At 43.8% G+C, this 22941-nt stretch overlaps 1 protein-coding gene across 4 annotated transcripts in view; it reads left to right on the top strand.

Moving 5' to 3' along the window:
- Positions 1-22941, top strand: part of SMPD3 (sphingomyelin phosphodiesterase 3) — a 392437-nt gene that overhangs the window by 12376 nt on the left and 357120 nt on the right. Inside the window, exon 2 of one of the 4 annotated variants that reach the window (XM_072117748.1) lies at positions 15727-15828. The exons of the other annotated variants lie outside the window; for them this stretch is intronic. The gene's annotated coding sequence lies outside the window, so the exon portion shown is untranslated. The remainder of the gene's footprint in view (positions 1-15726; positions 15829-22941) is intronic. 4 annotated transcript variants of the gene reach the window in all.

The raw sequence follows: 22941 nt of genomic DNA on the forward strand, positions 1-22941 counted from the left end.
ATCCCCTGAAAATAAGACCTAGTGCCTGTTTAGGAGCAAAAAATAATATAAGACACTGTCTTATTTTCGGGGAAACAGGGTAGTAGTGCAGCTAGTACCATATTGTGAGGAATTTGCTGGGAGACTTGCGACCGTTGTGTTTAGCTCTTAGTGACACACATATCCACCTCAAACACCGAAGTGGGACAATTTATTAGGGGTTTGATTTGAATTAGGCACAGTCTTCTGATTTATTTTTTTTTACATTTATTTCTTTTTATAACTCAAAGTCATCAGGCACAGCACAAAATCCAGTTGTGTGCTGTCAGTGTAGGTTATAAACTAGCCATAGCAATAGGATAGCATTGTTTTGTTTAAAAAAAAAAATTAAAAATTAAAGTTTACACTTTAATTTTGAAAATGTTTAACCCGAGGGCTAGGGGTAGAGGACGAGGGCGTGGACGTGGGCGTCCAACTATTGCAGGGGTCAGAGGCCGTGGTCCTGGGCGGGGTGAGACACCACCTGCTGATGAGGGAGCAGGGGAACGCTGCAGAGCTACACTCCCTAGGTTCATCATGTCTCAAGTTACTGGGACTCGTGGTAGAGCACTGTTGAGGCAAGAACAGTGCAAAGAGGTGATGTTGTGGATTGCGGACAATGCTTCTAGCCATTTGTCCACCAGTCAGTCTTCCACGCAGTCCACCCATGTCACCGAAATCAGCACTCCTCCAGCTCCTCCGCCTCAGCCTCCTTCCCCCCAGTCTGCCCCCTCCCAGCAAAATTTTGCATTTGAACCGGCATACTCTGAGGAACTGTTTTCTGGACCCTTCCCACAGTCACAAAGCACTTGTCCGGTTGCTGCTGAGCTATTTTCCGATGCCCAAGTTTTCCACCGGCCGCAGTCTGTGGGTGATGATGACATTATTGACGTAATGGAAGAAGTGTGTAAAGAGGTGTCGGAGGAGTCACGGTTGTCAGACAGTGGTGAAGTTGTTGTCAGGGCAGGAAGTCCGAGGGGGGAGCAGACTGAGGGATCGGAGGATGATGAGGTGACAGACCCAAGCTGGGTTGATAGGCCGGGTGAACACGGTGCTTCTGAGACGGAGACGAGTCCTATACCAGAACAGGTTGGAAGAGGGAGTGGTGGGGCCAGACTGAGAGGCATGGTCAGAGCTGGTGCATCAGCGCCAAATGTTTCACGTAGTCAAGCTCCCGTGGTGAGGGCTAGATTTTCAGAAGTCTGGAGGTTCTTTAAGGAAACACCGGATGACCGACGGACTGTGGTGTGCAACCTGTGCCAAACCAGGATCAGCAGGGGTTCCACCACTACTAGCTTAACTACCACCAGTATGCGCAGGCATATGAATGCTAAACACCCCACTCAATGGCACCAAGCCCGTTCACCTCCAGCCGGGCACACCACTGCTCCTTCCCCTGTGTCATCTGCTAGTCAGCCCAAACACCTCCCGTGCGAAAACCCCATCTTCGCCTCCACGATCCTCCACAGCATCCACCAGCGTTCAGCTCTCCATACCCCAGATGCTGGAGCGCAAAAGAAAGTATAGTGCCCAAGCCCTCAACGTACACATCTCCAAACTGCTTAGCCTGGAGATGCTGCCTTATCGGCTGGTAGAGACCGAGGCCTTTCGAAACCTCATGGCGGCGGCTGCCCTTCGGTATTCGGTCCCCAGCCGCCACTACTTTTCCCGATGTGCCGTCCCAGCCCTGCACAAGCACGTGTCAGACAACATCATCCGTGCCCTGACCAACACCGTTTCTGACAAGGTCCACCTGACCACGGACACGTGGACCAGTACTGCCGGGCAGGGCCACTATATTTAGCTGACGGCACATTGGGTTAACTTGGTGGAGGCTGGGACCGAGTCTGACCCTGGGGCTGGTCATATACTGCCGACGCCGAGGATTGCAGGGCCTACCTCGGTCCAGGTCTCTCAGGCCTACTATGCCTCCTCCTCCTCCCACCCCTCCTCCACCTCCTCCTCGGAATTACCATCCGTGGGCATGGCGCCATCAGTCGGTAGCTCTAGGCACAGCAGCAGTGCCATCGCTAAGCGACAGCAGGCGGTGCTCAAACTGCTGGACCTAGACGATAAAAGGCACACCGCCCAAGAGCTATTACAGGGCATCATGGCGCAGACTGTTCTGTGGCTGGCACCGCTGAACCTGAAGCCAGGCATGGTTGTGTGTGACAACGGCCGTAACCTGTTGGCGGCTCTGCAACTCGGCAGACTGACACATGTGCCATGCCTGGCCCATGTGTTAAATCTCATAGTTCAGCAATTCCTCAAGACATACCCCAATCTGTCTGATTTGCTCACGAAGGTGCGCCGCATCTGTGCGCATTTCAGGAAGTCCACCACAGATGCTGCCACTCTCAGGGCAGCGCAGCGCCGCCTCCAACTGCCCGCTCACCGACTGTTGTGCGACGTGCCCACGAGGTGGAATTCAACATTAACCATGTTATCCAGAGTTGACCAGCAGCGCAGAGCGATTGTAGACTGCCAGTTGTCAACTTCCACCAGAACTAGTAGTCAGGTCAGTCAGCTTCCTCAAGTCTACAATGAGGAGTGGACGTGGATGTCTGATATCTGTCAGGTGGTGAGTAACTTTGAGGAGTAAACACAGATGGTCAGTGGCGATGCCACCATCATCAGCCTCACCATCCCGCTGCTTGGCCTGTTGAAAAACTCCCTGGTCAGCATGAAGTCGGAAGCTTTGCGCTCATCACAAGAGACGGGGCAAGAAGATTCCCTTGTTGATAGCCAAAGCACCCTCAGGTCTGTTTCTCAGCGCATATCGGAGGAGGTGGAGGAGGATGAGGAGGAAGAGGAGGAGAATGTTGGCGAGACAGAAGAGGGGACCATTGTTCAGTCCTTCACTGTTCACTGTTCACTGTGTATGGGCAGAAGAAGAGGAGTTGGAGGAGGAGGAAATGGACAGTCAGGCCAGTGAGGGGAGTGAATTCTTGCGCGTTGGGACTATGGCACATATGGCAGATTTCATGCTAGGCTGCCTATCCCGTGACCCTTGCGTTCAAAGAATTTATTCCAGCACCGATTACTGGGTATTCACTCTCCTGGACCCACGGTACAAGCAAAATCTTTCCACTCTCATCCCTGGAGAGGAAAGGAGTGTGAGAATGCATGAATACCAGCAGGCCCTGGTGCACAAGCTGAAACAGTATTTCCCTTCTGGCAGCACTAGCGGCAGAGGGCGTACTTCTGCGGGACAAGTAGCGAGGGAGAGTAGGCGAGCAGGCAGCTTTTTTAGCACTGGCAGGGGTACGCTTTACAAGGCCTTTGCCAGTTTTATGTCACCCCAGCAAGACACTGTTACCTGTCCCCAGTCTCGGCAGAGTAGGGCTGATCTTTACAGAAAGATGGTGAGGGAGTACGTAGCTGACCATACCATCGCCCTAAATGATCACACAGCTCCCTACAACTACTGGGTTTCAAAGCTGGACATGTGGCACGAACTGGCGCTGTACGCCTTGGAGGTTCTTGCCTGCCCTGCCGCTAGCATGTTGTCCGAGCGGGTTTTCAGTGCAGCTGGTGGCATCATCACCGATAAGTGTACACGCCTGTCAACTGACAGCGCTGACAGGCTGACGCTTATCAAGATGTATAAAGCCTGGATTTCTCAGGATTTCCATTCTCCACCAGGTGAAAGAATCTCAACCTGAATAATGTATGCACTCCTCCTCCTCATTGTCCTCCTTCTCCTCCTCTTTGTACACTAAAGCAGAGGAAACTAGCTATTTTTTGCCAGGGCCAACTGGCTCTAGCTATAGTACTCTATGTATTTAATTTTTCTGGAGGGCCACCTACCCGGTCCTCTGTTTTAAACAATTTTTGGGAGTGCCACATACAGGCACTCAATCTATTTAATTTTTCTGGAGGACCACCTACCTGCTCCTCTGGTTTGAAAACTTTTTTGGACTGCCACATACAGGCACTATCCAAATGAATTTGTCTCCATAGCAGCCTCCACATGTCGTCTTTTTAGCTGCCTCCATACGTTGTCTCCATTGCTACCTCCACACGTCATCACTATAGCTGCCTCCAAAAGTCGTCCATATAGCTGCCTCCATACATGGTCCCCTTATCAAACGAGCTGTGTGAGGCAGAATTTTGGGTTGTTTTCATGGCTTCCACTTCCACTTCCATTATTCCTAGGTGAAATATTCAAACGACCCGGCCTGCTTTGAAAATTATAATTTAGGCAGCCTCAGAGGCATCCATGCATGCTGCCCTTGCTGTTTCCTGTCCATTTTGCCGCCACGATCCTCCACAGCGTTCACCAATGTCTCCATGCGCAACTTTCAACTCTCTATACCCCAGACGCTGGAGCATGAGAGGATATGTAGCACATCATCCCCTTATCAAACGAGCTGTGTCAGGCAGAATTTTCAGGTGTTTCACCAGATACATAGGGGCAGATTTACTTACCCGGCCCATTCACGATCCAGGATTCGGGTCCGGGCGGGATTTATGAAGGTAGTTCCTCCGCCGTCCACCAGGTGGCGCTGCTGCGCTGAAAATAATCTGAACGCGCCGGAATACACCGAGCTGGACCAGGTGACGGTAAGCGCTTCCCAAGCGACACATTTTCGGCTTTTAAATGCTGTGGTTTTTCCGAATACGTCGGGTTTTCATTCGGCCACGCCCCCAATTTCCGTCGCTTGCATGCCAGCGCCGATGCGCCACAATTCGATCGCGTGCGCCAAAGTCCCGGGGCAATTCAGGTACAATTGGCGCAAATCGGAAATATTCGGATAACACGTCGGGAAAATCGAGCCCTTAGTAAATGACCCCCATAGTGTCCATTTAGGGTATGTCGCCATGACACTCTCTAGCCTGCCACTGCTGCCGCTGCTTCTGCATGCCGTCCCCTATAGTGTCAGGGTCAATTATTGCATGTTTTAGATGCTATCTTGCTTCATTCGGTCACTCTGTCATGGCCATGCTTTTGCCCATAATTTTGGCATAATGGTGCGATTAAGCAGCCTCAGAGGCATCCGTGCATGCTGCCCCGGCTGTTTCCTGTCCATTTCCGTGGTGTTTCCATCCTTTTCTGAGGTTCCCAGGTGTTTGGCCAAGCTTCCCTGTGCAGATCCTTGGTCCCCTTGAAAAATGCTCGAGTCTCCCATTGACTTCAATGGGGCTCGTTATTCGAGACGAGCACTCGAGTATCGGGAAAAGTTCGTCTCGAATAATGAGTACCCAAGCATTTTAGTGCTCCCTCATCTCTAGTCATTAGCTTATTGATGAGATTTTATTAACTATTTGTAAAGTGCATCGCATGTCGCAGAAAATAGGCCCTTATTTGTCCTAATTGCCAAAAAAATAAAGATTGTATAGCCATTTAAAAGTGACAATGCAAATCGTCTCTAAATGGCGCAACTACCCTTCAATGGCCTAGCGTGTGCCCATACAGCAGGTTACTACCACATATGGGGTATTTTTATACTCTGGAGGAATTGGGTATCAAACTTCTTGGAGTGTTTTGGTATTTTATGCACTGAGATTGTGTACATTTTTTGAAAAACACATTCATTTAGCCCAAAAAATAGAAATTTCAAAATTGCACACAATTTTGTTCTAACCACTGTAAAACAATTAAAAAACTTTATAAAGGTTGTTTTACATACGTTGAGGGGTGTAGTTTGTACAATGGGGTAATTTTTGGGATTTTACTATTACAGGCGGTCCCCTACTTAAGAACACTCGACTTACATACGACCCCTAGTTACAAACGGACCTCTGGATATTGGTAATTTATTGTGCTTTAGTCCTAGGCTACAATAAACAGCTATAACAGTTATCACAGGTGTCTGTAATGAAGCTTTAGTGTTAATCCTGGTTCTTATGACAACCCAACATTTTAAAATCCAATTGTCACAGAGACCAAAAAAGTTGTGGCTGGGGGTTACAATGATAAAGTATACAGTTCCAACTTGCATACAAATTCAACTTAAGAACAAACCTACAGACCCTATCTTGTTTGTAACTTGGGTACTGCCTGTATTTAGGCCTCTAAAAGTGACTTGAAATCTGAGCAGGTCCCTCAATAGCATGATTTTGCACTTATGAAAATGTGAAAAATCGCACCTAAAGTTCAAAGCCCCATAACCTCCTAAAAAGAGTAAACCGCATGAAAAACAAAGTCACCCTAAAGCAGACAATCGGTTAATGTTGGTTATCAAGTATTTTTGGCTGTTATGATAGTGGTGGTGAGGGGTTAAATGACCCACCTTTCCCTAGAACATATTAAACAGTAAAAGTAAAAATCATAACTATGTTAAGTATTGCCACATCACACAATGCCTGTTCTATCAAAATATAAAAAAGATTATTCCATAAATATTTGAATGACAAATTATCAAACAGTCATAAAGGTCCCAAATTGGTATAAATGCATCTCGCAAAAAAATTACTAAAGTGATAAGCCTCAGAATTTGTCTAAATGGCAATTATTTTGGTACAGAAGATTAAATTTTTTTATCATAGGGACCCAAAAAATAAAAGAGAGGTGTCATATGGAGTGCACAGCGAAAGCTGTAAAAACAGAGCCCACAAAGAAATGCTGCACCCCCAAAAGTTACAATTTGTCTCACAAGTTGAAAAAATGTAATTAGAAAACCAAACTGATGGTGTGGACAGGTTTGGTGATGGTGACAGTGGTGCTGCTGGTGGCAGTGTAATTTGGGTCTGTGTCTGAATTCAGGGTCCTGCACAGGTAGGCAAGGTAATTAACATTAATTAATGTGAACCTGTCATTAGGAATGTCATTTTAGCTGGTTCCAAGAGCCTTTCCTATGCTGATTTTAAAAATGCCTTTTTCAGCATTCAGAATCATTTTTATAAGCTAACTTCACATAACCTGGCTCCATGCCAGCATTGAGTGGTGAGTCCTGTGGGAGGCGTAGCTGCATCCTCTTTGTGCCTGTGTCTCCACATGCATTTTTCCTCTAGTCTATTGCCCTCCCATCCAAGCCTGCTGAATGCACGTGACAAGGAATGGGATGGGGTGATGAAGCTGCATGATTGTGGAGGAGAGTAGACTGACACAGACACATAGGCTGCAGTTGCCCATCCCTGGACTCTCTACTTGTTGTTGGCAGGAAGCCAAGTAATGTGAATTAGACATATAAAAACTACAGCAATCATTCAGAATGCTGACAATGACATTTTTAAAATGTAAATAAAACCAGATAAGAAAAAGAGTTTCATAAATCTATTGTATATTCATTATTTGTCTTATTAAAGATGTTGGAAACATTACTTCAAGTTTTCTGTAATTTGTCTGGGGGGGGACAAGATATTAGGTAACTTACCAATATACATCTATCTATTAAAAGTTCTACACCAATTACTTGAAGAGTATTTTGTCATTCCTACATACAAGATCTACCGTTGGCACAAACAAAAGAACATGGAAGAATTGAGTAAAACATCCTGAACATCATTGATTACTTCCACTGGAGATGGAGGCGAGTCATCCTTTAGAAGATGTGTAAATTTCCAACAAAACTCAAAAGGGATTTTCACTCGCAATCTCAAGGAAACGGAAGAACTCACCAACCTGGCATCACAGGATCAGAATAAAAGCCTCTGAAGCCTGGACTATCCACTTACTAAAACATTTAAAAGAGGATTGTGATTAAAGTCGCAGATAAAGTTGGAAATGTGGTATTTTGGCATCTAGAAATGTATAAGAAAGAGTTATACAGACACTCAAATGACAAACAATGTTATCAAAAGCTTACTTTTAATTCTCTGAAATGATACCCTGCTCTGCCGCCTTTGATAAGATAGCCAAAATCTGCGAACAGAAATATGCCAAAGAAATTAAGAAATGACCTAATGGACAAAGATCCTAACCTGGCGACGTTATACATCTTTTTTTTTTTTATCCCCAAAAATTGAGACAATCCACCGGGTCTTCCGATTATAACTGTATGGAATAGTTTAATGAATTTCATCACTAAAGATTTTGGATCCCCTGGTACAAAAACATCCCACTTATTTGAGAGATTAAACTACAGAGGATTTGAGAGATACTACAGAGGATTGATGGTGTTCAACTTGAACTTGACAATTTATTAGTCACAATTGATGTTGAGTCACTCTACACATCAATTTGCCCTACAGAAGGCTGGAAAGAGGATCCTTGGAAAGAGGATCCTTCTAATATTGACTTTCTTGATCTCCAGATTATAAAAGATGAAGATGGTATGTTACAGACAAACTCCCTTCTCTATGCTTCTTCAGACCATCTGATTCAAACGATCAATGTGGTACCCACAGGCCAATTTTTGAGAATTAAAAGAATATGATCGAGACAAGGATTTTGAGGAACATACACATGACTTATCGGAAAGACTATATGACAGTTGGTATCTCTCGCAGCATCCAGGCAGCTTTTTCAATGTCCTGGATATCTTTACAGCTTGATCTGAGCTGAATGTTCTGTGCTGACTTCAAAAGACATTTGGTCATCTCTTGGATAAAAAAGGTCAGTGCTCAACTCTTCTAAGTCACAATTCACATTCAGTAGGTAATCTCACCACCTTTACTGTAGTGGGAGAGTGCCGGTTCAGTAGCTCCTCTGTTTTTTCTTTTTTGTCCCTGTTCTTTTTCCGGAGGTCGAACTTTTTGCAATATTTAATTTGGTCATCTCTTTTCCACACCTACCTCCATCCCTGCATCAGGACTTGGAAACAAAGAAATGTTTAAATACTCCTGGACTCTCCCCCTCATTAACGCTTTGTCCAATCCTGAATGATCCTGTGGACTAATTAATGAATGTGAGGTTCTGAAACCTGAACCAAACAGAGAGCATATAAAACAATATGATATAGTGGAATACAGGGTTCACTCTATGGGGGATGCTGGACAAGGTGGTGTGTTCCCTATTTCTCTCACCTCCAGGGAATCAGGAACTTCTTTGATTTGTGTGTTTGCTATTTTTCTCCTTTTTTATTTTATAACTGTTTTGCCAAGTTACGTGTCATTTTATTTTATTATTCTTTTATTTTAATTTTTTTTTCGAAGTACTGAACAACTTTTGTATTTAAAGCTTTTACTTTCATTTTGGTCCCTGTATGCTCTGAAAACTCATAGCCTGGTAAAGTGTGATTAGCTGTGTGACTGCTAGAGTGCTGAGTGTGCATGTCTAGTGGTGTAACAAGGTGACTTCCTAAAAGGCAGGAGTGGATGTAGAGTGGGATACTTATTGCTCCCAGTGTAAATGCAATAAGTGGTGAAAGCAAATACTCAAATTGGAGTGCTGGAACTGTATGAGGTGTGATTTATGCTCAATTTGTGTCCTGATTTAAAGGTGAGTGCAAGTTTGAATGGGTTAAATTAGCCCATACAGTCGCACCCCAAGTCACGTGACGAGGCAGCAGCGGCCTTGTATTGCCTGAGCCTACAAACGAGCGGATCAGTCAACTAATAACTTTCTTCTGTTTCCTTCCAATAAACGAACTAAATTGCAACCTGTAATGTAACACAAACAAGGACAGTGAGTCCTGATACTGACATCCCCAATCTGTCCCTACCTACTTATTGGCTCCCCCCTAAATGGAGGCCAATAACTGGGCAACATTCCCTCCCTGGGAAAGGTGTGAACACGTAACAATACAGACAAACAAACACAATAAGGCAAGGTATACAATCCGATTCAGCAACAGCAGGGAATAACAATAACCAAATCCAGGCAAGAGATCAGAAACCAGAACTAGAGAATGCAAGAGAAGCTAGTATCACAGCAGAATAGCCGTATGACCAGCAAGGAGTCAAAGCTAAACTGGACACTTATAGGGAACCTAGGCCCTGCCACAGGTGGAAGGAGCAAGCAAGTACAGATCCACAGTGTTAACTCTTGCAAGATAGAATCATTGAGGTGTGTAGCAGACATCAGGTCAGTCAGACAGCATAGAACCTAGTTCAGACTGCAGGATGACGAAAAACTCAGTGTCTCCTAATCCTACCAGCACGGACAGAGGAGACAGCAGGCGAAATCGTGACACAACCTCAAAGATATATAACAACATACCATGGGAGATAGAGTGAAATTAATTCATTTTCATGTCACCCCAGGTACGGGGTCTTCTACTCCTCACTTTATAATGATTTGACACTACATTCATTATTTTTGGGCTATATATTCATATTTCAGTGTTTTCATATACATAATATCTTTATATATTTATTCTTGCAGATACATATTTTCACTTTTTTTTAGTTTTCTTTTTCACTTTTGGTTTTATGACATTCACATTTGCAATTGAAACATCAGCCATTCATTGTCTGATCAATTTTACTAACACATGTACATTTACATGGGGCACATATATCATAGTTCTTTGGCTGCCAATTTTAAGTCGGCATACTTAATCATTGCAATTTAACTTAATTTATTTGGCCTTTGTGATACATTTGATAAGTTGCCTGTCTAGTCTCCCATTTCATAGTATCATAGTATCATAGTATATAAGGCTGGAAAAAGACACAAGTCCATCAAGTCCAACCTTTAAGAATTAAATAAATGTTTTATCCCCTTAACCCGTGATATTTTTTTCTCTCCAGAAAGGCATCCAGGCCTCTCCTGAACATGTACATAGAGTCCGCCATAACAACCTCCTGCGGCAGAGAGTTCCATAGTCTCACTGCTCTTACAGTAAAGAACCTTTGTCTATGTTGATGGCAAAATCGCCTCTCCTCCAGGCGCAGAGGATGCCCCCTTGTCCTGGTCACAGGCTTAGGTATAAAAAGATCTTTCGAGAGATCCTTGTACTGTCCGTTCAGGTATTTGTACATTGTAATGAGGTCTCCCCTCAGTCGTCTTTTTTCTAAACTGAATAATCCCAAATTTTGTAATCTGTCATTGTATTCTAATCCCCCATTCCCCTAATAATCCTGGTTGCTCTCCTCTGCACTCGTTCCAGCTCTACTATATCCTTTTTATACACTGGTGCCCAAAACTGTACACAATATTCCATGTGTGGTCTGACCAGGGATTTGTATAAGGGCAAAACTATGTCTTTATCATGAGAATCTATTCATGTCTTGATACATCCCATAATTCTAATTGCTTTAGCAGCAGCCGCCTGGCTCTGGTCACTAAAATTAAGTTTATCATCCACCAATACCCCCAAGTCCTTTTCAGCTCCAGTTTTACCAAGTAATTGACTGTTTAGAACATAATTATACTTTTTGTTTCCCTGGCCCAAGTGCATAACTTTACATTTATCTACATTAAACCTCATCAACCATTTCTCTGCCCACTCCTCAAGCTTCCACAAATCCTTCTGTAATGCTAAACTATCTACCTCAGTGTTTATTACTTTACACAGCTTAGTATCATCTGCAAATATTGAAACTTGACTGTGTAAACCCACTACAAGGTCATTAATAAAAATATTAAAAAGAAGTGGCCCCAATACTGACCCCTGTGGCACTCCACTGGTAACGTCAACCCAATCTGAGAATCTGCCATTAATGACGACCCTCTGTTTACTATCACTAAGCCAAATAATTACCCAAATACACAGATTTTCCCCTATTCCCAGCAGTCTCATTTTATATACCAACCTTTTATGTGGCACGGTGTCAAATGCCTTTGAAAAGTCCAGATATACAACATCCACAACGTCCCCCAGATCCAGTCTTGAACTTACCTCCTCGTAGAAACCAATAAGATTAGTCTGACAGGACCGATCTCACATAAACCCATGCTGATGCTGGGTTATAAGGTTTTGCACAGTGAGATACTCCAGGATAGCATCTCTAACAAACCCCTCAAATATTTTCCCCACCACAGAAGTTAAACTCACGGGTCTGTAGTTTCCAGGATCGCTTTTTGATCCTTTTTTGTATATTGGTACCACATTTGCTATGTGCCAGTCCAGTGGAACATAACCAGTCCTCAGTGAATCTTCAAATATTAAAAATAACGGTCTGTCTATCACGGTACATAGTTCATGCAGAACCCGGGGGTGTATGCCATCTGGCCCCGGTGATTTATCTATCTTAGTGGTTGCGAGGCGGCGCTGTACCTCTTCCTGGTTTAAACTTTTGTCATTCCAAAAAGAATTTACATTATTCCTCATTGTGTCTTCCACCAGGGGATTTTTCCTCGGTAAAGACAGTTGAGAAGGCGACATTCAGTAGATTGGCCCTTTCCTCCTCTCCTTCCACCATGACCCCCATGTTATTTCTAAGCGGACCCACACTCTCTGTTTTTAGTTTCTCATCATTTATATACTTGAAAAATAATTTGGGATTATTTTTGATCTCCTTGGCAATTTTTCTCTCAGTCTCTATTTTTGCGGCCTTTATCTGCTTTTTACAGGATTTATTTTTCTCTATAATCCTGTAATGCCTCATCACTATCTTTCTCGCTTATTGCTTTCCTTACAAGACTAGTTAGCCACATTGGCTTTTTCTGGTTCCTCTTATATTTTTTCCCATAAGGTATGTGTTTCTCACAGGACTTTTTCAGAATATATGAGAAAAAGTCCCATTTTTGGGGGGGGCTTTTGTCTTTGAGAACATTATCCCAGTCTTTGCCTTTAAGGTCTTCCCTTAGTTGCTGAAAATTTGCCCTCCTGAAGTTTAGAGTGTTGGTTGCCCCTTCCCTAACGCTCTTAGTAAAGCGTAATACAAAATCAATGATATTATGATCACTATTACCCATGTTCCCCCCAACCTGTTGTTCTGATCAGGTCTGTTGGTAAGGATAAGGTCCAGCAGTGCCCCCCCTCTCGTTGGCTCTAGGACTAGTTAATTGTCTTTTGTTGTTGACAAGAACCTGCTGCCTTTGAAGGACCTGCAGGTTTCTGCCCCCAGTCAATATATGGGTAATTGAAGTCCCCCATGATAAGTACTTCACCATGCTTTGAAGCCGCATCCATTTCACTTATCAGCATTTCCTCTGCTGCCTCCATTATATTTGGAGCCTTATAACAAACCCCTAGTAATATTTTATTATTATTTTTCCCTCCTCATATCTCCAATCAAATGCATTTGCATTTGCGTTACTGATGTCATCTCGCAAGACAGGCTTGAGGCAAGAATTCACATACAAACAAACCCCTCCCCCTTTTTTATTTATACGATCCTTTCTAAAAAGACTATAACCATCTATATTAACAGCCCAGTCATAGCTACTGTCCAGCCATGTCTCGCTGATACCCACTATATCATATTTCCGCTCCAACATCAAGAGTTCCTCCATTTTGTTTGTGAGGCATCTGGAATTTGTGTACATACACTTTATATGGTTTTCCCTATCCCTATTCATTTTGTTCCCCAATCTTATTCCAGCCCCCCTTCCATCCCCATGGACTATGACTCTTCCCAGCTCTCTATCTACACTGTCTATTTGCCCTGCGCAAGTGTAGTTGCCCTCCCTCCAGGTCTCTAGTTTAAACACTCCTCCAACCTTCTAGCCATTTTTTCCCCCAAAACAGCTGCACTCTCCCCATTGAGGTGCAGCCCATCCCTACTGTAGAGCCTGTAGCCGACAGAAAAGTCAGCCCAGTTCTCCATGAACCCAAAACCCTCCTTTCCTGATCTCCGGCTGCCTTTCTGGTGTGGCACGTAGTACAGGTAGTATTTCGGAGAAAACTACCTTTGAGGTCCTTGCCCTAAGCTTATGGCCTAAATCCTTGAAATCATTTTTAAGGACCTTCCACCTACCTCTTACTTTGTCATTAGTGCCAATGTGGACCATGACCGCTGGTTCCTCACCAGCCCCTCCCAGTAATCTGTCAACCAGATCCGCAACATGCCGAACCCGAGCACCCGGCAAACAACACACTGTTCGGTATGCACGGTCTTTGTGACAGATTGCCCTGTGTGTTCCCCTAATAATTGAATCTCCCACTACCAGCACCTGTCTGACCTTGCCTGTGCTCCCATTACCCTTCTTACTGGAGCAGACAGTCCCCTGGTTGCTAGAGGCCATGTCTTGCTGCAGCATTGCTACCCCAGAGCTGATATCCCCCTCATCCGCCAGCCTGACTTTTTAGTCCCAAATAGTAGCTGCTAAAGTAAATCTGGGTCTAGCATGCTCTGTTTTGTGACTTTTTAGGCGCAAAAATGGGACAGAGTCTAAAAGTTGCTGAAAAGGAACCAACAGCAGGAGTGTAAATATACATATGGCACACTGAATGAAATCTTCAGACTACTGAAGTTTACTAGGTTGCTAGCAGCAGGAGCCCACAGAGTGGCACAATGATATAGTGTCAAGGTGGCATCAGCAGCAGCAGGAGCCTGCAGAGTGGCACAATGACATAGTGTGGAAGTGGCATTAGTAGCAGCAGCAGCAGGAGCCCACAGAGTGGCAAAATGATATAGTGTGGAGGCGGCATCAGTAGCAGCAGCAGGAGCCCACAGGGTGGCACAATGATATAGTGTGGAGGTGGCTTCAGCAGCAGCAGAAGCGTACTGGGTGGTACAATAATATAGTATGGAGGTGGCGGACAATTCCAGTCTCTGGTAAAGATGGTAGGTGGCAGATGGAGCAACTGGCAGCAGATGTGTGGCATCAGGCGGGTGGCAGCATCAGAATAGTGGCTGAGGCAGATAGAACCCAGACTCATTTCTCAAAGTTTGGAGGAGGCGTCATGGTTGATCTAATCTGATGCATTAGGCATTGGTGAGTTGAAATCCTGGCTGATCCAAGCCTGATTCATCTTGACAAAGGTCAGTCTCTCCACATTATGGGTGGACAAGCGGGTTCTCCTTGGGGTAACGATGGCCCCCGCTGCACTGAACACCCGCTCTGATACCTCACTACTGGCCAAGCAGGACAGCTTCCCTACTGCATCAAGTTTGGCTGCCCAGTAGTCCATGGGATCCTCTACCTGAGGTCGTAAAGTGTTGTCCAAGTAGGCCACTGCCTCAGGAATGTGGCTGCTTCATGTCCTGCTGCTGCTGCTGGCAACAGCTACCCTCCTCAATAGGCGGGTGAAGGAAATTGCTCATTAAGGAATCCAGATTTAAGCTCCTGCTGAGGGAACTGCTACTGCTCCTACCCCCCCCCCCCCCCACCAGCTCCCCACAGTAGCCGTGGCAGTAGTACTTGAGCAAATACTGCCAGGAATCCCCCGGTCAGAACGGACAGAGGATGGACAATGGCGCACATAGGCAGCGGCCAATTGTGTGCTCAGTATTTATCTATAGTATGCCAGTTGTTTCTCCATCTCAGCAGCAGGAAAAAAAGTCACCCATTTTTGACCGGTAGCGAGGGTCCAAGAGGGTGAAGAGCCAAAAGTCATCCCTGGCTGTCACTAGTTAGGCAAAGCAGCATGCTGCGGGCCAGCTCCGCAAGTGACTCTGAGGGACTCGTGGCCTCCATCTCCACTGTATACTGCAAAAACCACAAATAGCACCAGACTCTGCTTGTGCTCCAATGTCCTCAGTTCAGTTCAGCCCCCACCGGACTCATGCGGCCATGAGATGTAGTCTCCACTTCTCCAGTGCCCTGACCAGACAGATTTTGCAGCATGAGTTCCAGGACATGAAGCAGTGGAATGACGTTATTCATCCCACAGTCCTGGTGACTGAAAAATAACGTGGCCTCTTCAAAGGGCCTGAGCAAACGGCAGGTGTCACGCATGAGTTGCCAGTGACATCAAAGTTACACAGGGGAGTACTCCGGTCCGCTTGCATCATCAAAAAATCATTAATGGCTTTTCTCTGTTCATACAGGCGGTCTAACATATAAAAGCTGGAATTCCAACGGTTGCATATCAGACTATGTTGGGGTAGGCCATTCTGACGCTGCAACTCGAGGAGGGTGTGCTTGGCTTTGTAAGTATGAATACAAAATGGCCATGTGCTATGCCAAAATAACAATCTTTATTAAATATAAACAACAAATTATGTATATACACCAGCCCCTCCCCTATCTGTCCGGCCTGCTTGGTAATTATTATGTTTATATACATTGCATTATCATTCGCTGCAGGGCTGTATCATTGATGGTATTCATTTTTTTTATATTGTTTTCATCTTTTGCTGGACAGGTTCAGGGTGTGGGGCTGGGTAGGGAGGTGTTCTTTTCCAGGGGCCTTATTATGGGCCCAAACCTCCCTTGGGTTTCAGATATAGGATTGTTTTTTCCTTTTTAACTGCTTTTATTGGTTTTTTGTCTGGTGTATATACATAATTTGTTGTTTATATTTCATAAAGATTGTTATTTTGGCATAGCACATGGCCATTTTGTATTCTTGCTCAGTTTGCCTTTTTCATGTGCCCAATTTTCTACTACATGTGTAGTTCTTCCTTATGATGTTGGCTTTGTAAGTATGACTGAAGTGCGTGCACAGTGTCCGGGCCATTTTTAGAATGTCTTGCACATGGGTGGAAGACTTCAGGAACTTGTTGACAACCAGATTGAACACGTGCGCCATGCAGGGCGCATGGAACATTCCTCATCGGTGCAGCGCGGACACCATGTTCCTCCCATTGTCTGTCACCATGGTTCCGATTTTTAGTTGTCACGGAGAAAGCCACACAGTTCCTCCCCTGTGTGACTTTGTTCACCTAGGCAAACCAGGTGTAGAACTGTGTGACACCAGTGTGCCCTGCACATGTGGTATACAGTAATGGAGCAGCACTTGTGGAGGCTGAGGTGGTGGTGGAGAAGGAGGCGGCGGACACTGGCGCAGGAGCAACAGTTTGACAACGTGGAGGAAAAAGCGGCATCTCTTGTGGAAGTTGTTGGTGTGGCTGGGCTGGAAGCACATTCACCCAGTGGGCTGTAAAGGACATGTACTGGCCCTGACCATTTTTTTTTTTTTTTTTTGGTTAAAGGAAACCTTTATTCCTTCAGTATACAAAAAGATAAAAAGCATACACTTACACATAATATGACTCTTTTACAGGATAAAAGATGGAGAACATACACTCACATATAATATGACTCTTTTACAGGGCTTAGTATCATAATCATGATTATTTTTTTTCCCCATAGCCACCCCCTTTCCCACCCCCCCGTCCCTTTCCCACCCTTGCCCACCCACTGAAGAGCAGAGGAGAAAGGGGAAGGAGAAAAAAAAAAAAAAAAAAAAAAAAAAAAGTTTGAACTAAATAAGTAAGTAAATAAATACCACCTAACCATATTTGTATCTCTTATAATTCTTGAAACTTTCTCCCTCCTACCAACCAGATTTTTTTCCACGTATGGAGACCTCCCCTTCTCAAATAGCTGATTCTTTCCCACGCTTTGATTTTTCTAATCATTTCTATCCATTCCATGTACGTGGGGGGTTGCGTGCTGCCCCATTTTCTGGCTATTCCCAATCTTGCCAGCAGGAGAATTTTGCTGATCGCTCGTTTTTTACCTATTTCCTGCCGATTCAATTCGTATACCCCTAAGATCGCAGTTTGGGGTGAACAAGGGAGAGATATCGACAATTCTTTTTCCACAAAATAAAAAACTTGTCTCCAGAAGTTCTCTAACTCAGGGCAGGACCAGGCTACATGTACAAAATCCGCTTCCTCTGCCAAACAGCGTTGACAGGAGGGATCTTCCCTCAAGTTCATAGCATATAATGCTTTTGGAGTATAATATAGTTGATGTACAAAATTGAACTGAGTCATTCTATGGTTCCATGACATAGATGCCAATATTATTTCTTTATAGCATTTTTTCCAAAATTCCCTGGACATATTACCAATTACCTTTTCCCATTTTTTACTCGAGGGTATTATTTCCCTCTCAGTCCATTCATACAGTATTATTTTATATAGTTGTGATGTGATTTTCTTAGTGACTAAAGAGTTTCTTAGAAACTCGATACACTTATTTTTCTCAATTTTAAACCTACTTCTATCACCCGATCTTATATACGCATAGTATAATTGAAAATATTTTAAGAAAAAACCATTATCCCCCTTTGCCAAATTGTCTTTGTGTTTCTTCTAAGCTTAGCATGCCTCTTTCTGAGCATACTTGTGCCAGTGAGTTCAGCCCCTTCTGTCTCCAAACATCTATCTCTGTGATTAATCTAAATTTTTCAAAATTAAAGTTATCCCATACTGGTGAAAATGAGAAAATCCCCTTCAAATTTAGTATCTCTTTCAGTGTCATCCATACTTTATTCAGCAACTTTGCTATATACAAACCTCTGTATCGTCCCTGTGTGAGTTCCCCGCTCTCTAGTAAAGTGAAAATTGAGTCCCTAGTTCCTATACTTAAACTAACTAACCTATGATACGCATCACAATTGCGTCTACTGACTAAAAATTTTAGTTGGGCTGATATATAATACCCAAAAATCCATGGGATTCCCATTCCCCCTTGCTCTGCTGTCCTGCAGGTATTAATGAGTTTCATCCTAGCCCTTTTTCTTTCCCAAATCAATTCACTGAGGATGGAGTCGATTACTTTAAACAATTTTTTGGGGATCCATATTGGGCAGACCGATAGTGGATATAATAGTTGTGGGAGTAAAAACATCTTAATCAATCCGACCCTATCTGCTCTTGAGAAGGGCATTTTAAGCCATTTGGTGACATTATGCCGAATTTTTTCCACTATTGGGGTAATGTTTAGGTCCACATATTTCCTCAGATCGGATGTAACCATAACCCCTAAGTACTTAATGGCATCCCCCTTATGCAGTACCTCTATCTGCATTCCAGGGTCAGTTATTTCCCCATCCAGTGGGAGTATTACTGTTTTTTCCCAATTGATTTTTAACCCCGAAAACTTTCCGAATTTTGTAACGAGGTTAAAAACCTCTTTTAGTATTTTTTCTGGGGTTTGAATGGTCATTAGGATATCGTCAGCATATAATGATATCTTGTCTTTCTCACCCCCACTTCCCCACCCCTTAATCCATTCCGCCTGTCTTATAAGTATTGCTAGGGGCTCGATAAATAGTGCGAACAATAGGGGGGAGAGGGGGCATCCCTGTCGGGTGCCACGATATAGAGGGAAGGAGTCTGAAAAACTGCCATTAATATTCATTCTTGCTGTGGGGGCGTCATATAAGATGCGAACCCACCTGATAAATTCTGCTCCCAATCCGAATCTATCCAGCACTCTCCAGAGAAACCGCCACTCCACCCTGTCGAAGGCCTTGACAGCATCCAACGACAGGATGGAGCGGCTCTCCCCCTCCCCCAACTGTATATCCGAAAAAAGCCTATGTAGATTATAATCTGTGCCCCTGTCGGGAATAAACCCATTTTGATCTGGATGCACAATATCGCCAATTACTTCTTTTAGTCTCATAGCGAGAACTTTGGCCAAGATTTTTATGTCACAGTTGATTAAAGAGATGGGTCTATACGACCCCATGTCTACCGAATCTTTGCCCTTTTTTAAAAATACAACAATGGATGCCTCAGTCATTGAGTTTGTAACTTGGGCTTTCTCAAAAATTGCTGAAAACACCTGTTCTAGAATGGGAATCAATACCTTATTTAATTTCTTATAAAATGGGAAGGGTAGTCCGTCCAGCCCTGGTGCGGAGTCAGCCGATGCTTCATTAATGGCCCTCTGAATCTCGTCCCTCGACACCATCCCCCCTATCCCGCGTCCCCCATCCTCTGGGAGGCGAGGGAGGGGGACGGAGTCGAGGAAGTCATCCAGCTCCTGCTCAGTATAATTGGCTTCTGATTGATATAGGGAGGAGTAAAATTTGCAAAATGATTCCAAGATCTCCCCTTGTTCTTGTGTGATACTGCCCTCATGATTTCGAATAAGAAAAATTCCCTCTCTCTGTCTGGCCGCGGATGCTTTAGCTGCTAATAATTTCCCGGATCTTCCCCCCTCTGTGAAGTTCCTTTGGCCAGAAAAAAAATTTTTGTTTTGAGCTTTTTTTTGGGCGAATAAATTATAGGCGGTCTGGGCATTTATCAATAAATCCCTATTTTCTGGTGAGGGGTTTGCTGTTACCTGATTTGATTTTATCTCTACTTCCCTCTTCAATTTCCCCTCCTCCCTCCTAAATTGTCTTTTTGCCCACACGATGTCATTGTAATAAATTCCTCGGACATATGCTTTTAGCGAGTCCCAGACTAATAATGGGTTACTACTACCCCCATTCTGTTCCCAAAATTCTTCTATCAAGATTGACATCTTTTCCACACTGTCCAGGATTGTTAACCAATGAGGGTTCAGCCGAAAGGGTCGAAACCTGTCCCTAGTTGCCCCCTCTGCCATATTCAGCAGTATCTTAATTGGCGCGTGATCAGAGATCACTATCGATTCATATTTCATCTTCTTGATGTATAATAAGAATTTATCATTCGCTAAACAAAGGTCAATCCTGGACAGTGTGGAATACGTGCGGCTTAGGCAGGAGTAGGCTTTCTTCTCTTGATGTTTTACCCGCCAGACATCTTTAAGATTCCATTCTTCACAGAAATCCTTCAATCCTGTTTTCCTTGACACTATATTAAGACCTTTCATATTCAGTCTATCTAGCGCATTATCCATACACGCATTAAAGTCTCCTAGGACCAGAATCGGGCAATCCTGTTTATCCAGGCTAAATTGAATTAATAGGTGTAGGACTTCGTATGAAAATGGGGGAGGGATATAAACAAATGCGAGAATACATCTGATTTTATGAAGATCACAGTAAATAAAAATAAATCTACCCCTTTTATCTATTTTTGTCAAAATAATCTTGATATCCACCCTGTTATGCACCAAAACCGAAACCCCCCTTGAGTATACGGAGCCGTATGCATGTAGCCTGATCGCTGCCCATCTTTTATTTAGCCATCCTGATGATTCAGCCGTCAGGTGGGTTTCTGTTAGACAGATTATTCCCGGTAGATGCCGGGTAACTACATCATCTACGGTACATCTTTTCAACCGGTCATTCAGACCTCTCACGTTCCATACAAAGATTTGTACCGCCATTTTGGTTTATCAGGAGAGAGAGGGAGAAAAAAAAAAAAAAAAAACAAAAAAAACCAGAATAAATCGAACAAAAAAAAACCACCTTAGACCTCTGCTCATCCCCGGCTGGGCCCCTCTCCCTACCTCCCCCCACCCCTCCCCCCCTCCCCCCCCCCTTCTACCTGACCTGCTCATATTGGCAGTTCTCTTCTCTCCAGCGTATCCCCTCTCCTTCCCCAAGAGTCACCCTCAAAATATATTACACATAAATGTATCTTGCGGAGGTCTTTTTTCTCCCCTAGATTAAGTGTCTATCTAAAACCCCTTTGACTCCAACCAACTTGAGGCCTCTTCAGAATTTTCAAAAAAGTTACTTTTGTCCTGAAATATAATTCTCAAGCGGGCTGGATATAGTAATGAGAATTTCATTCCTGCATCTTTCAATCGTTTTTTAACCTCTCTAAACTTCACTCGTTTCTGCTGCGTGGCCTTGGAGTAATCTGGAAAGAAAAAGACTTTGGTACCCTTATAAGTAATTTCTTGCTTATCACGGGAGAATCTAATAATTGCTTCTCTATCCTGAAAGCAGAGTAATTTAGCAAGAATGGCTCGGGGTGGGGCACCAGGTGGGGGTCTTTTGCTAGGTATACGGTGAGCTCTCTCTATTGTAAACATTTTGGAGAGCAACTCTTGACCCATTAGCTCAACCAACCAAGTCTGAAGCCACGACTCCAGCCCCTCTGTACCAATTTCCTCGGGTATCCCTAGAATACGAATATTAGAGCGTCGGGACCTGTCTTCCAGATCCGTTAATCTTTCTTTCAAAGCTTTGTTTTCTCTAAGGATACCTGAGAATTCTTTTTTCATCCCTTTGGTTTCTATCTCCAGTGCTCTTACTTGGGCTACTGTACTTGATATTTTTTCACGAATTTTCGTCATCTCTTCCTTTATAGAGCCTGTTTCTATTGTAAGGGACCCAACTTGAGCCGCTAATGCTTCTACTGTCGCCCCTGTCTTTTGGACAGTATTTAGGATTTCTGATAATATGGGGTTAACATCTCCTTCCACCATTAGTGTTTCTGAGCCAGCCTCCGCATGTGCCTCTACCGTTTCTGCCACTGTTTGCGTGTCCCCTTGAGCTGATTTTGTATTTTGTCTAGTTTTGGTGATGGGGGAACTCCACATCTTATCTATTTTAGCAGATATTTCTGCCTTAGAGCCCGCCCTATCTTTTGCTTCCTTTGGCGAGACCCCTCCTGCCGATTTACGGTTTTTTGGGGGCATTTTGTTCTTATAACAGTATTTAAGTCGTTATACTGGTTACTGTCTGTATTATCACTTGAAAAATTAATCCAATCCAATAACCCAGCAATCAGGTATCTAAACAGACGATGTATAGTTACTGAATTTATACATAAAAATACTGTTAGTAACCTAAACAGCAGTTGTTTCAATCACATTTGGCTGGTGATATTAACCCTCTGCCAGGTGAACAAATACAATAGACGGACCGATCCGTGGTCAGCCCAAATGTTAAGTCCGGAAGGCCTTAAGATAAGTTGAGCAGTTATCTAGCTAGAATGACCCAGCTTGAATTAATTGGGCCCTAGCTCAGGAACAACTGTTGATCTTGGATGGCATAACAGATAACTGTATATAGCCTCTAAATCGGGGCCCTTAATTTATGCCGCCCCTGGTGCATCAATTCCAGAAATTATTATTATTTATTTATTTATTTATTTATTTATTTTTTTTGGCCGATAATATTGTCTCGGAACAGGGAGAGCAGTTATAGCAGGCGAACCGGTCCAAGATCAACAGAAATGTGGAGTTTGAAAAAACTCAATTAAATTTCACCAAAGAGATTAACCATATGTAAGGTAGACAATTATGACATTAAAACCAGTCCCCAAATAATAAGTCCAGGAAGGAAGAAAGAGCAGTGGGGGAAATCCCTGGATTATATTGCAAGGAAGAGCTTTGTTTAGGTTAAATAAGCGCTAATTCCAGACGACATTCACAATTGTTAGTGTTAGACAGTGTTACACATATCCTGTTGA

The sequence above is a fragment of the Engystomops pustulosus genome, chromosome 7 (genome assembly GCF_040894005.1).
Source record: "Engystomops pustulosus chromosome 7, aEngPut4.maternal, whole genome shotgun sequence".
NCBI lineage: Eukaryota > Metazoa > Chordata > Amphibia > Anura > Leptodactylidae > Engystomops > Engystomops pustulosus.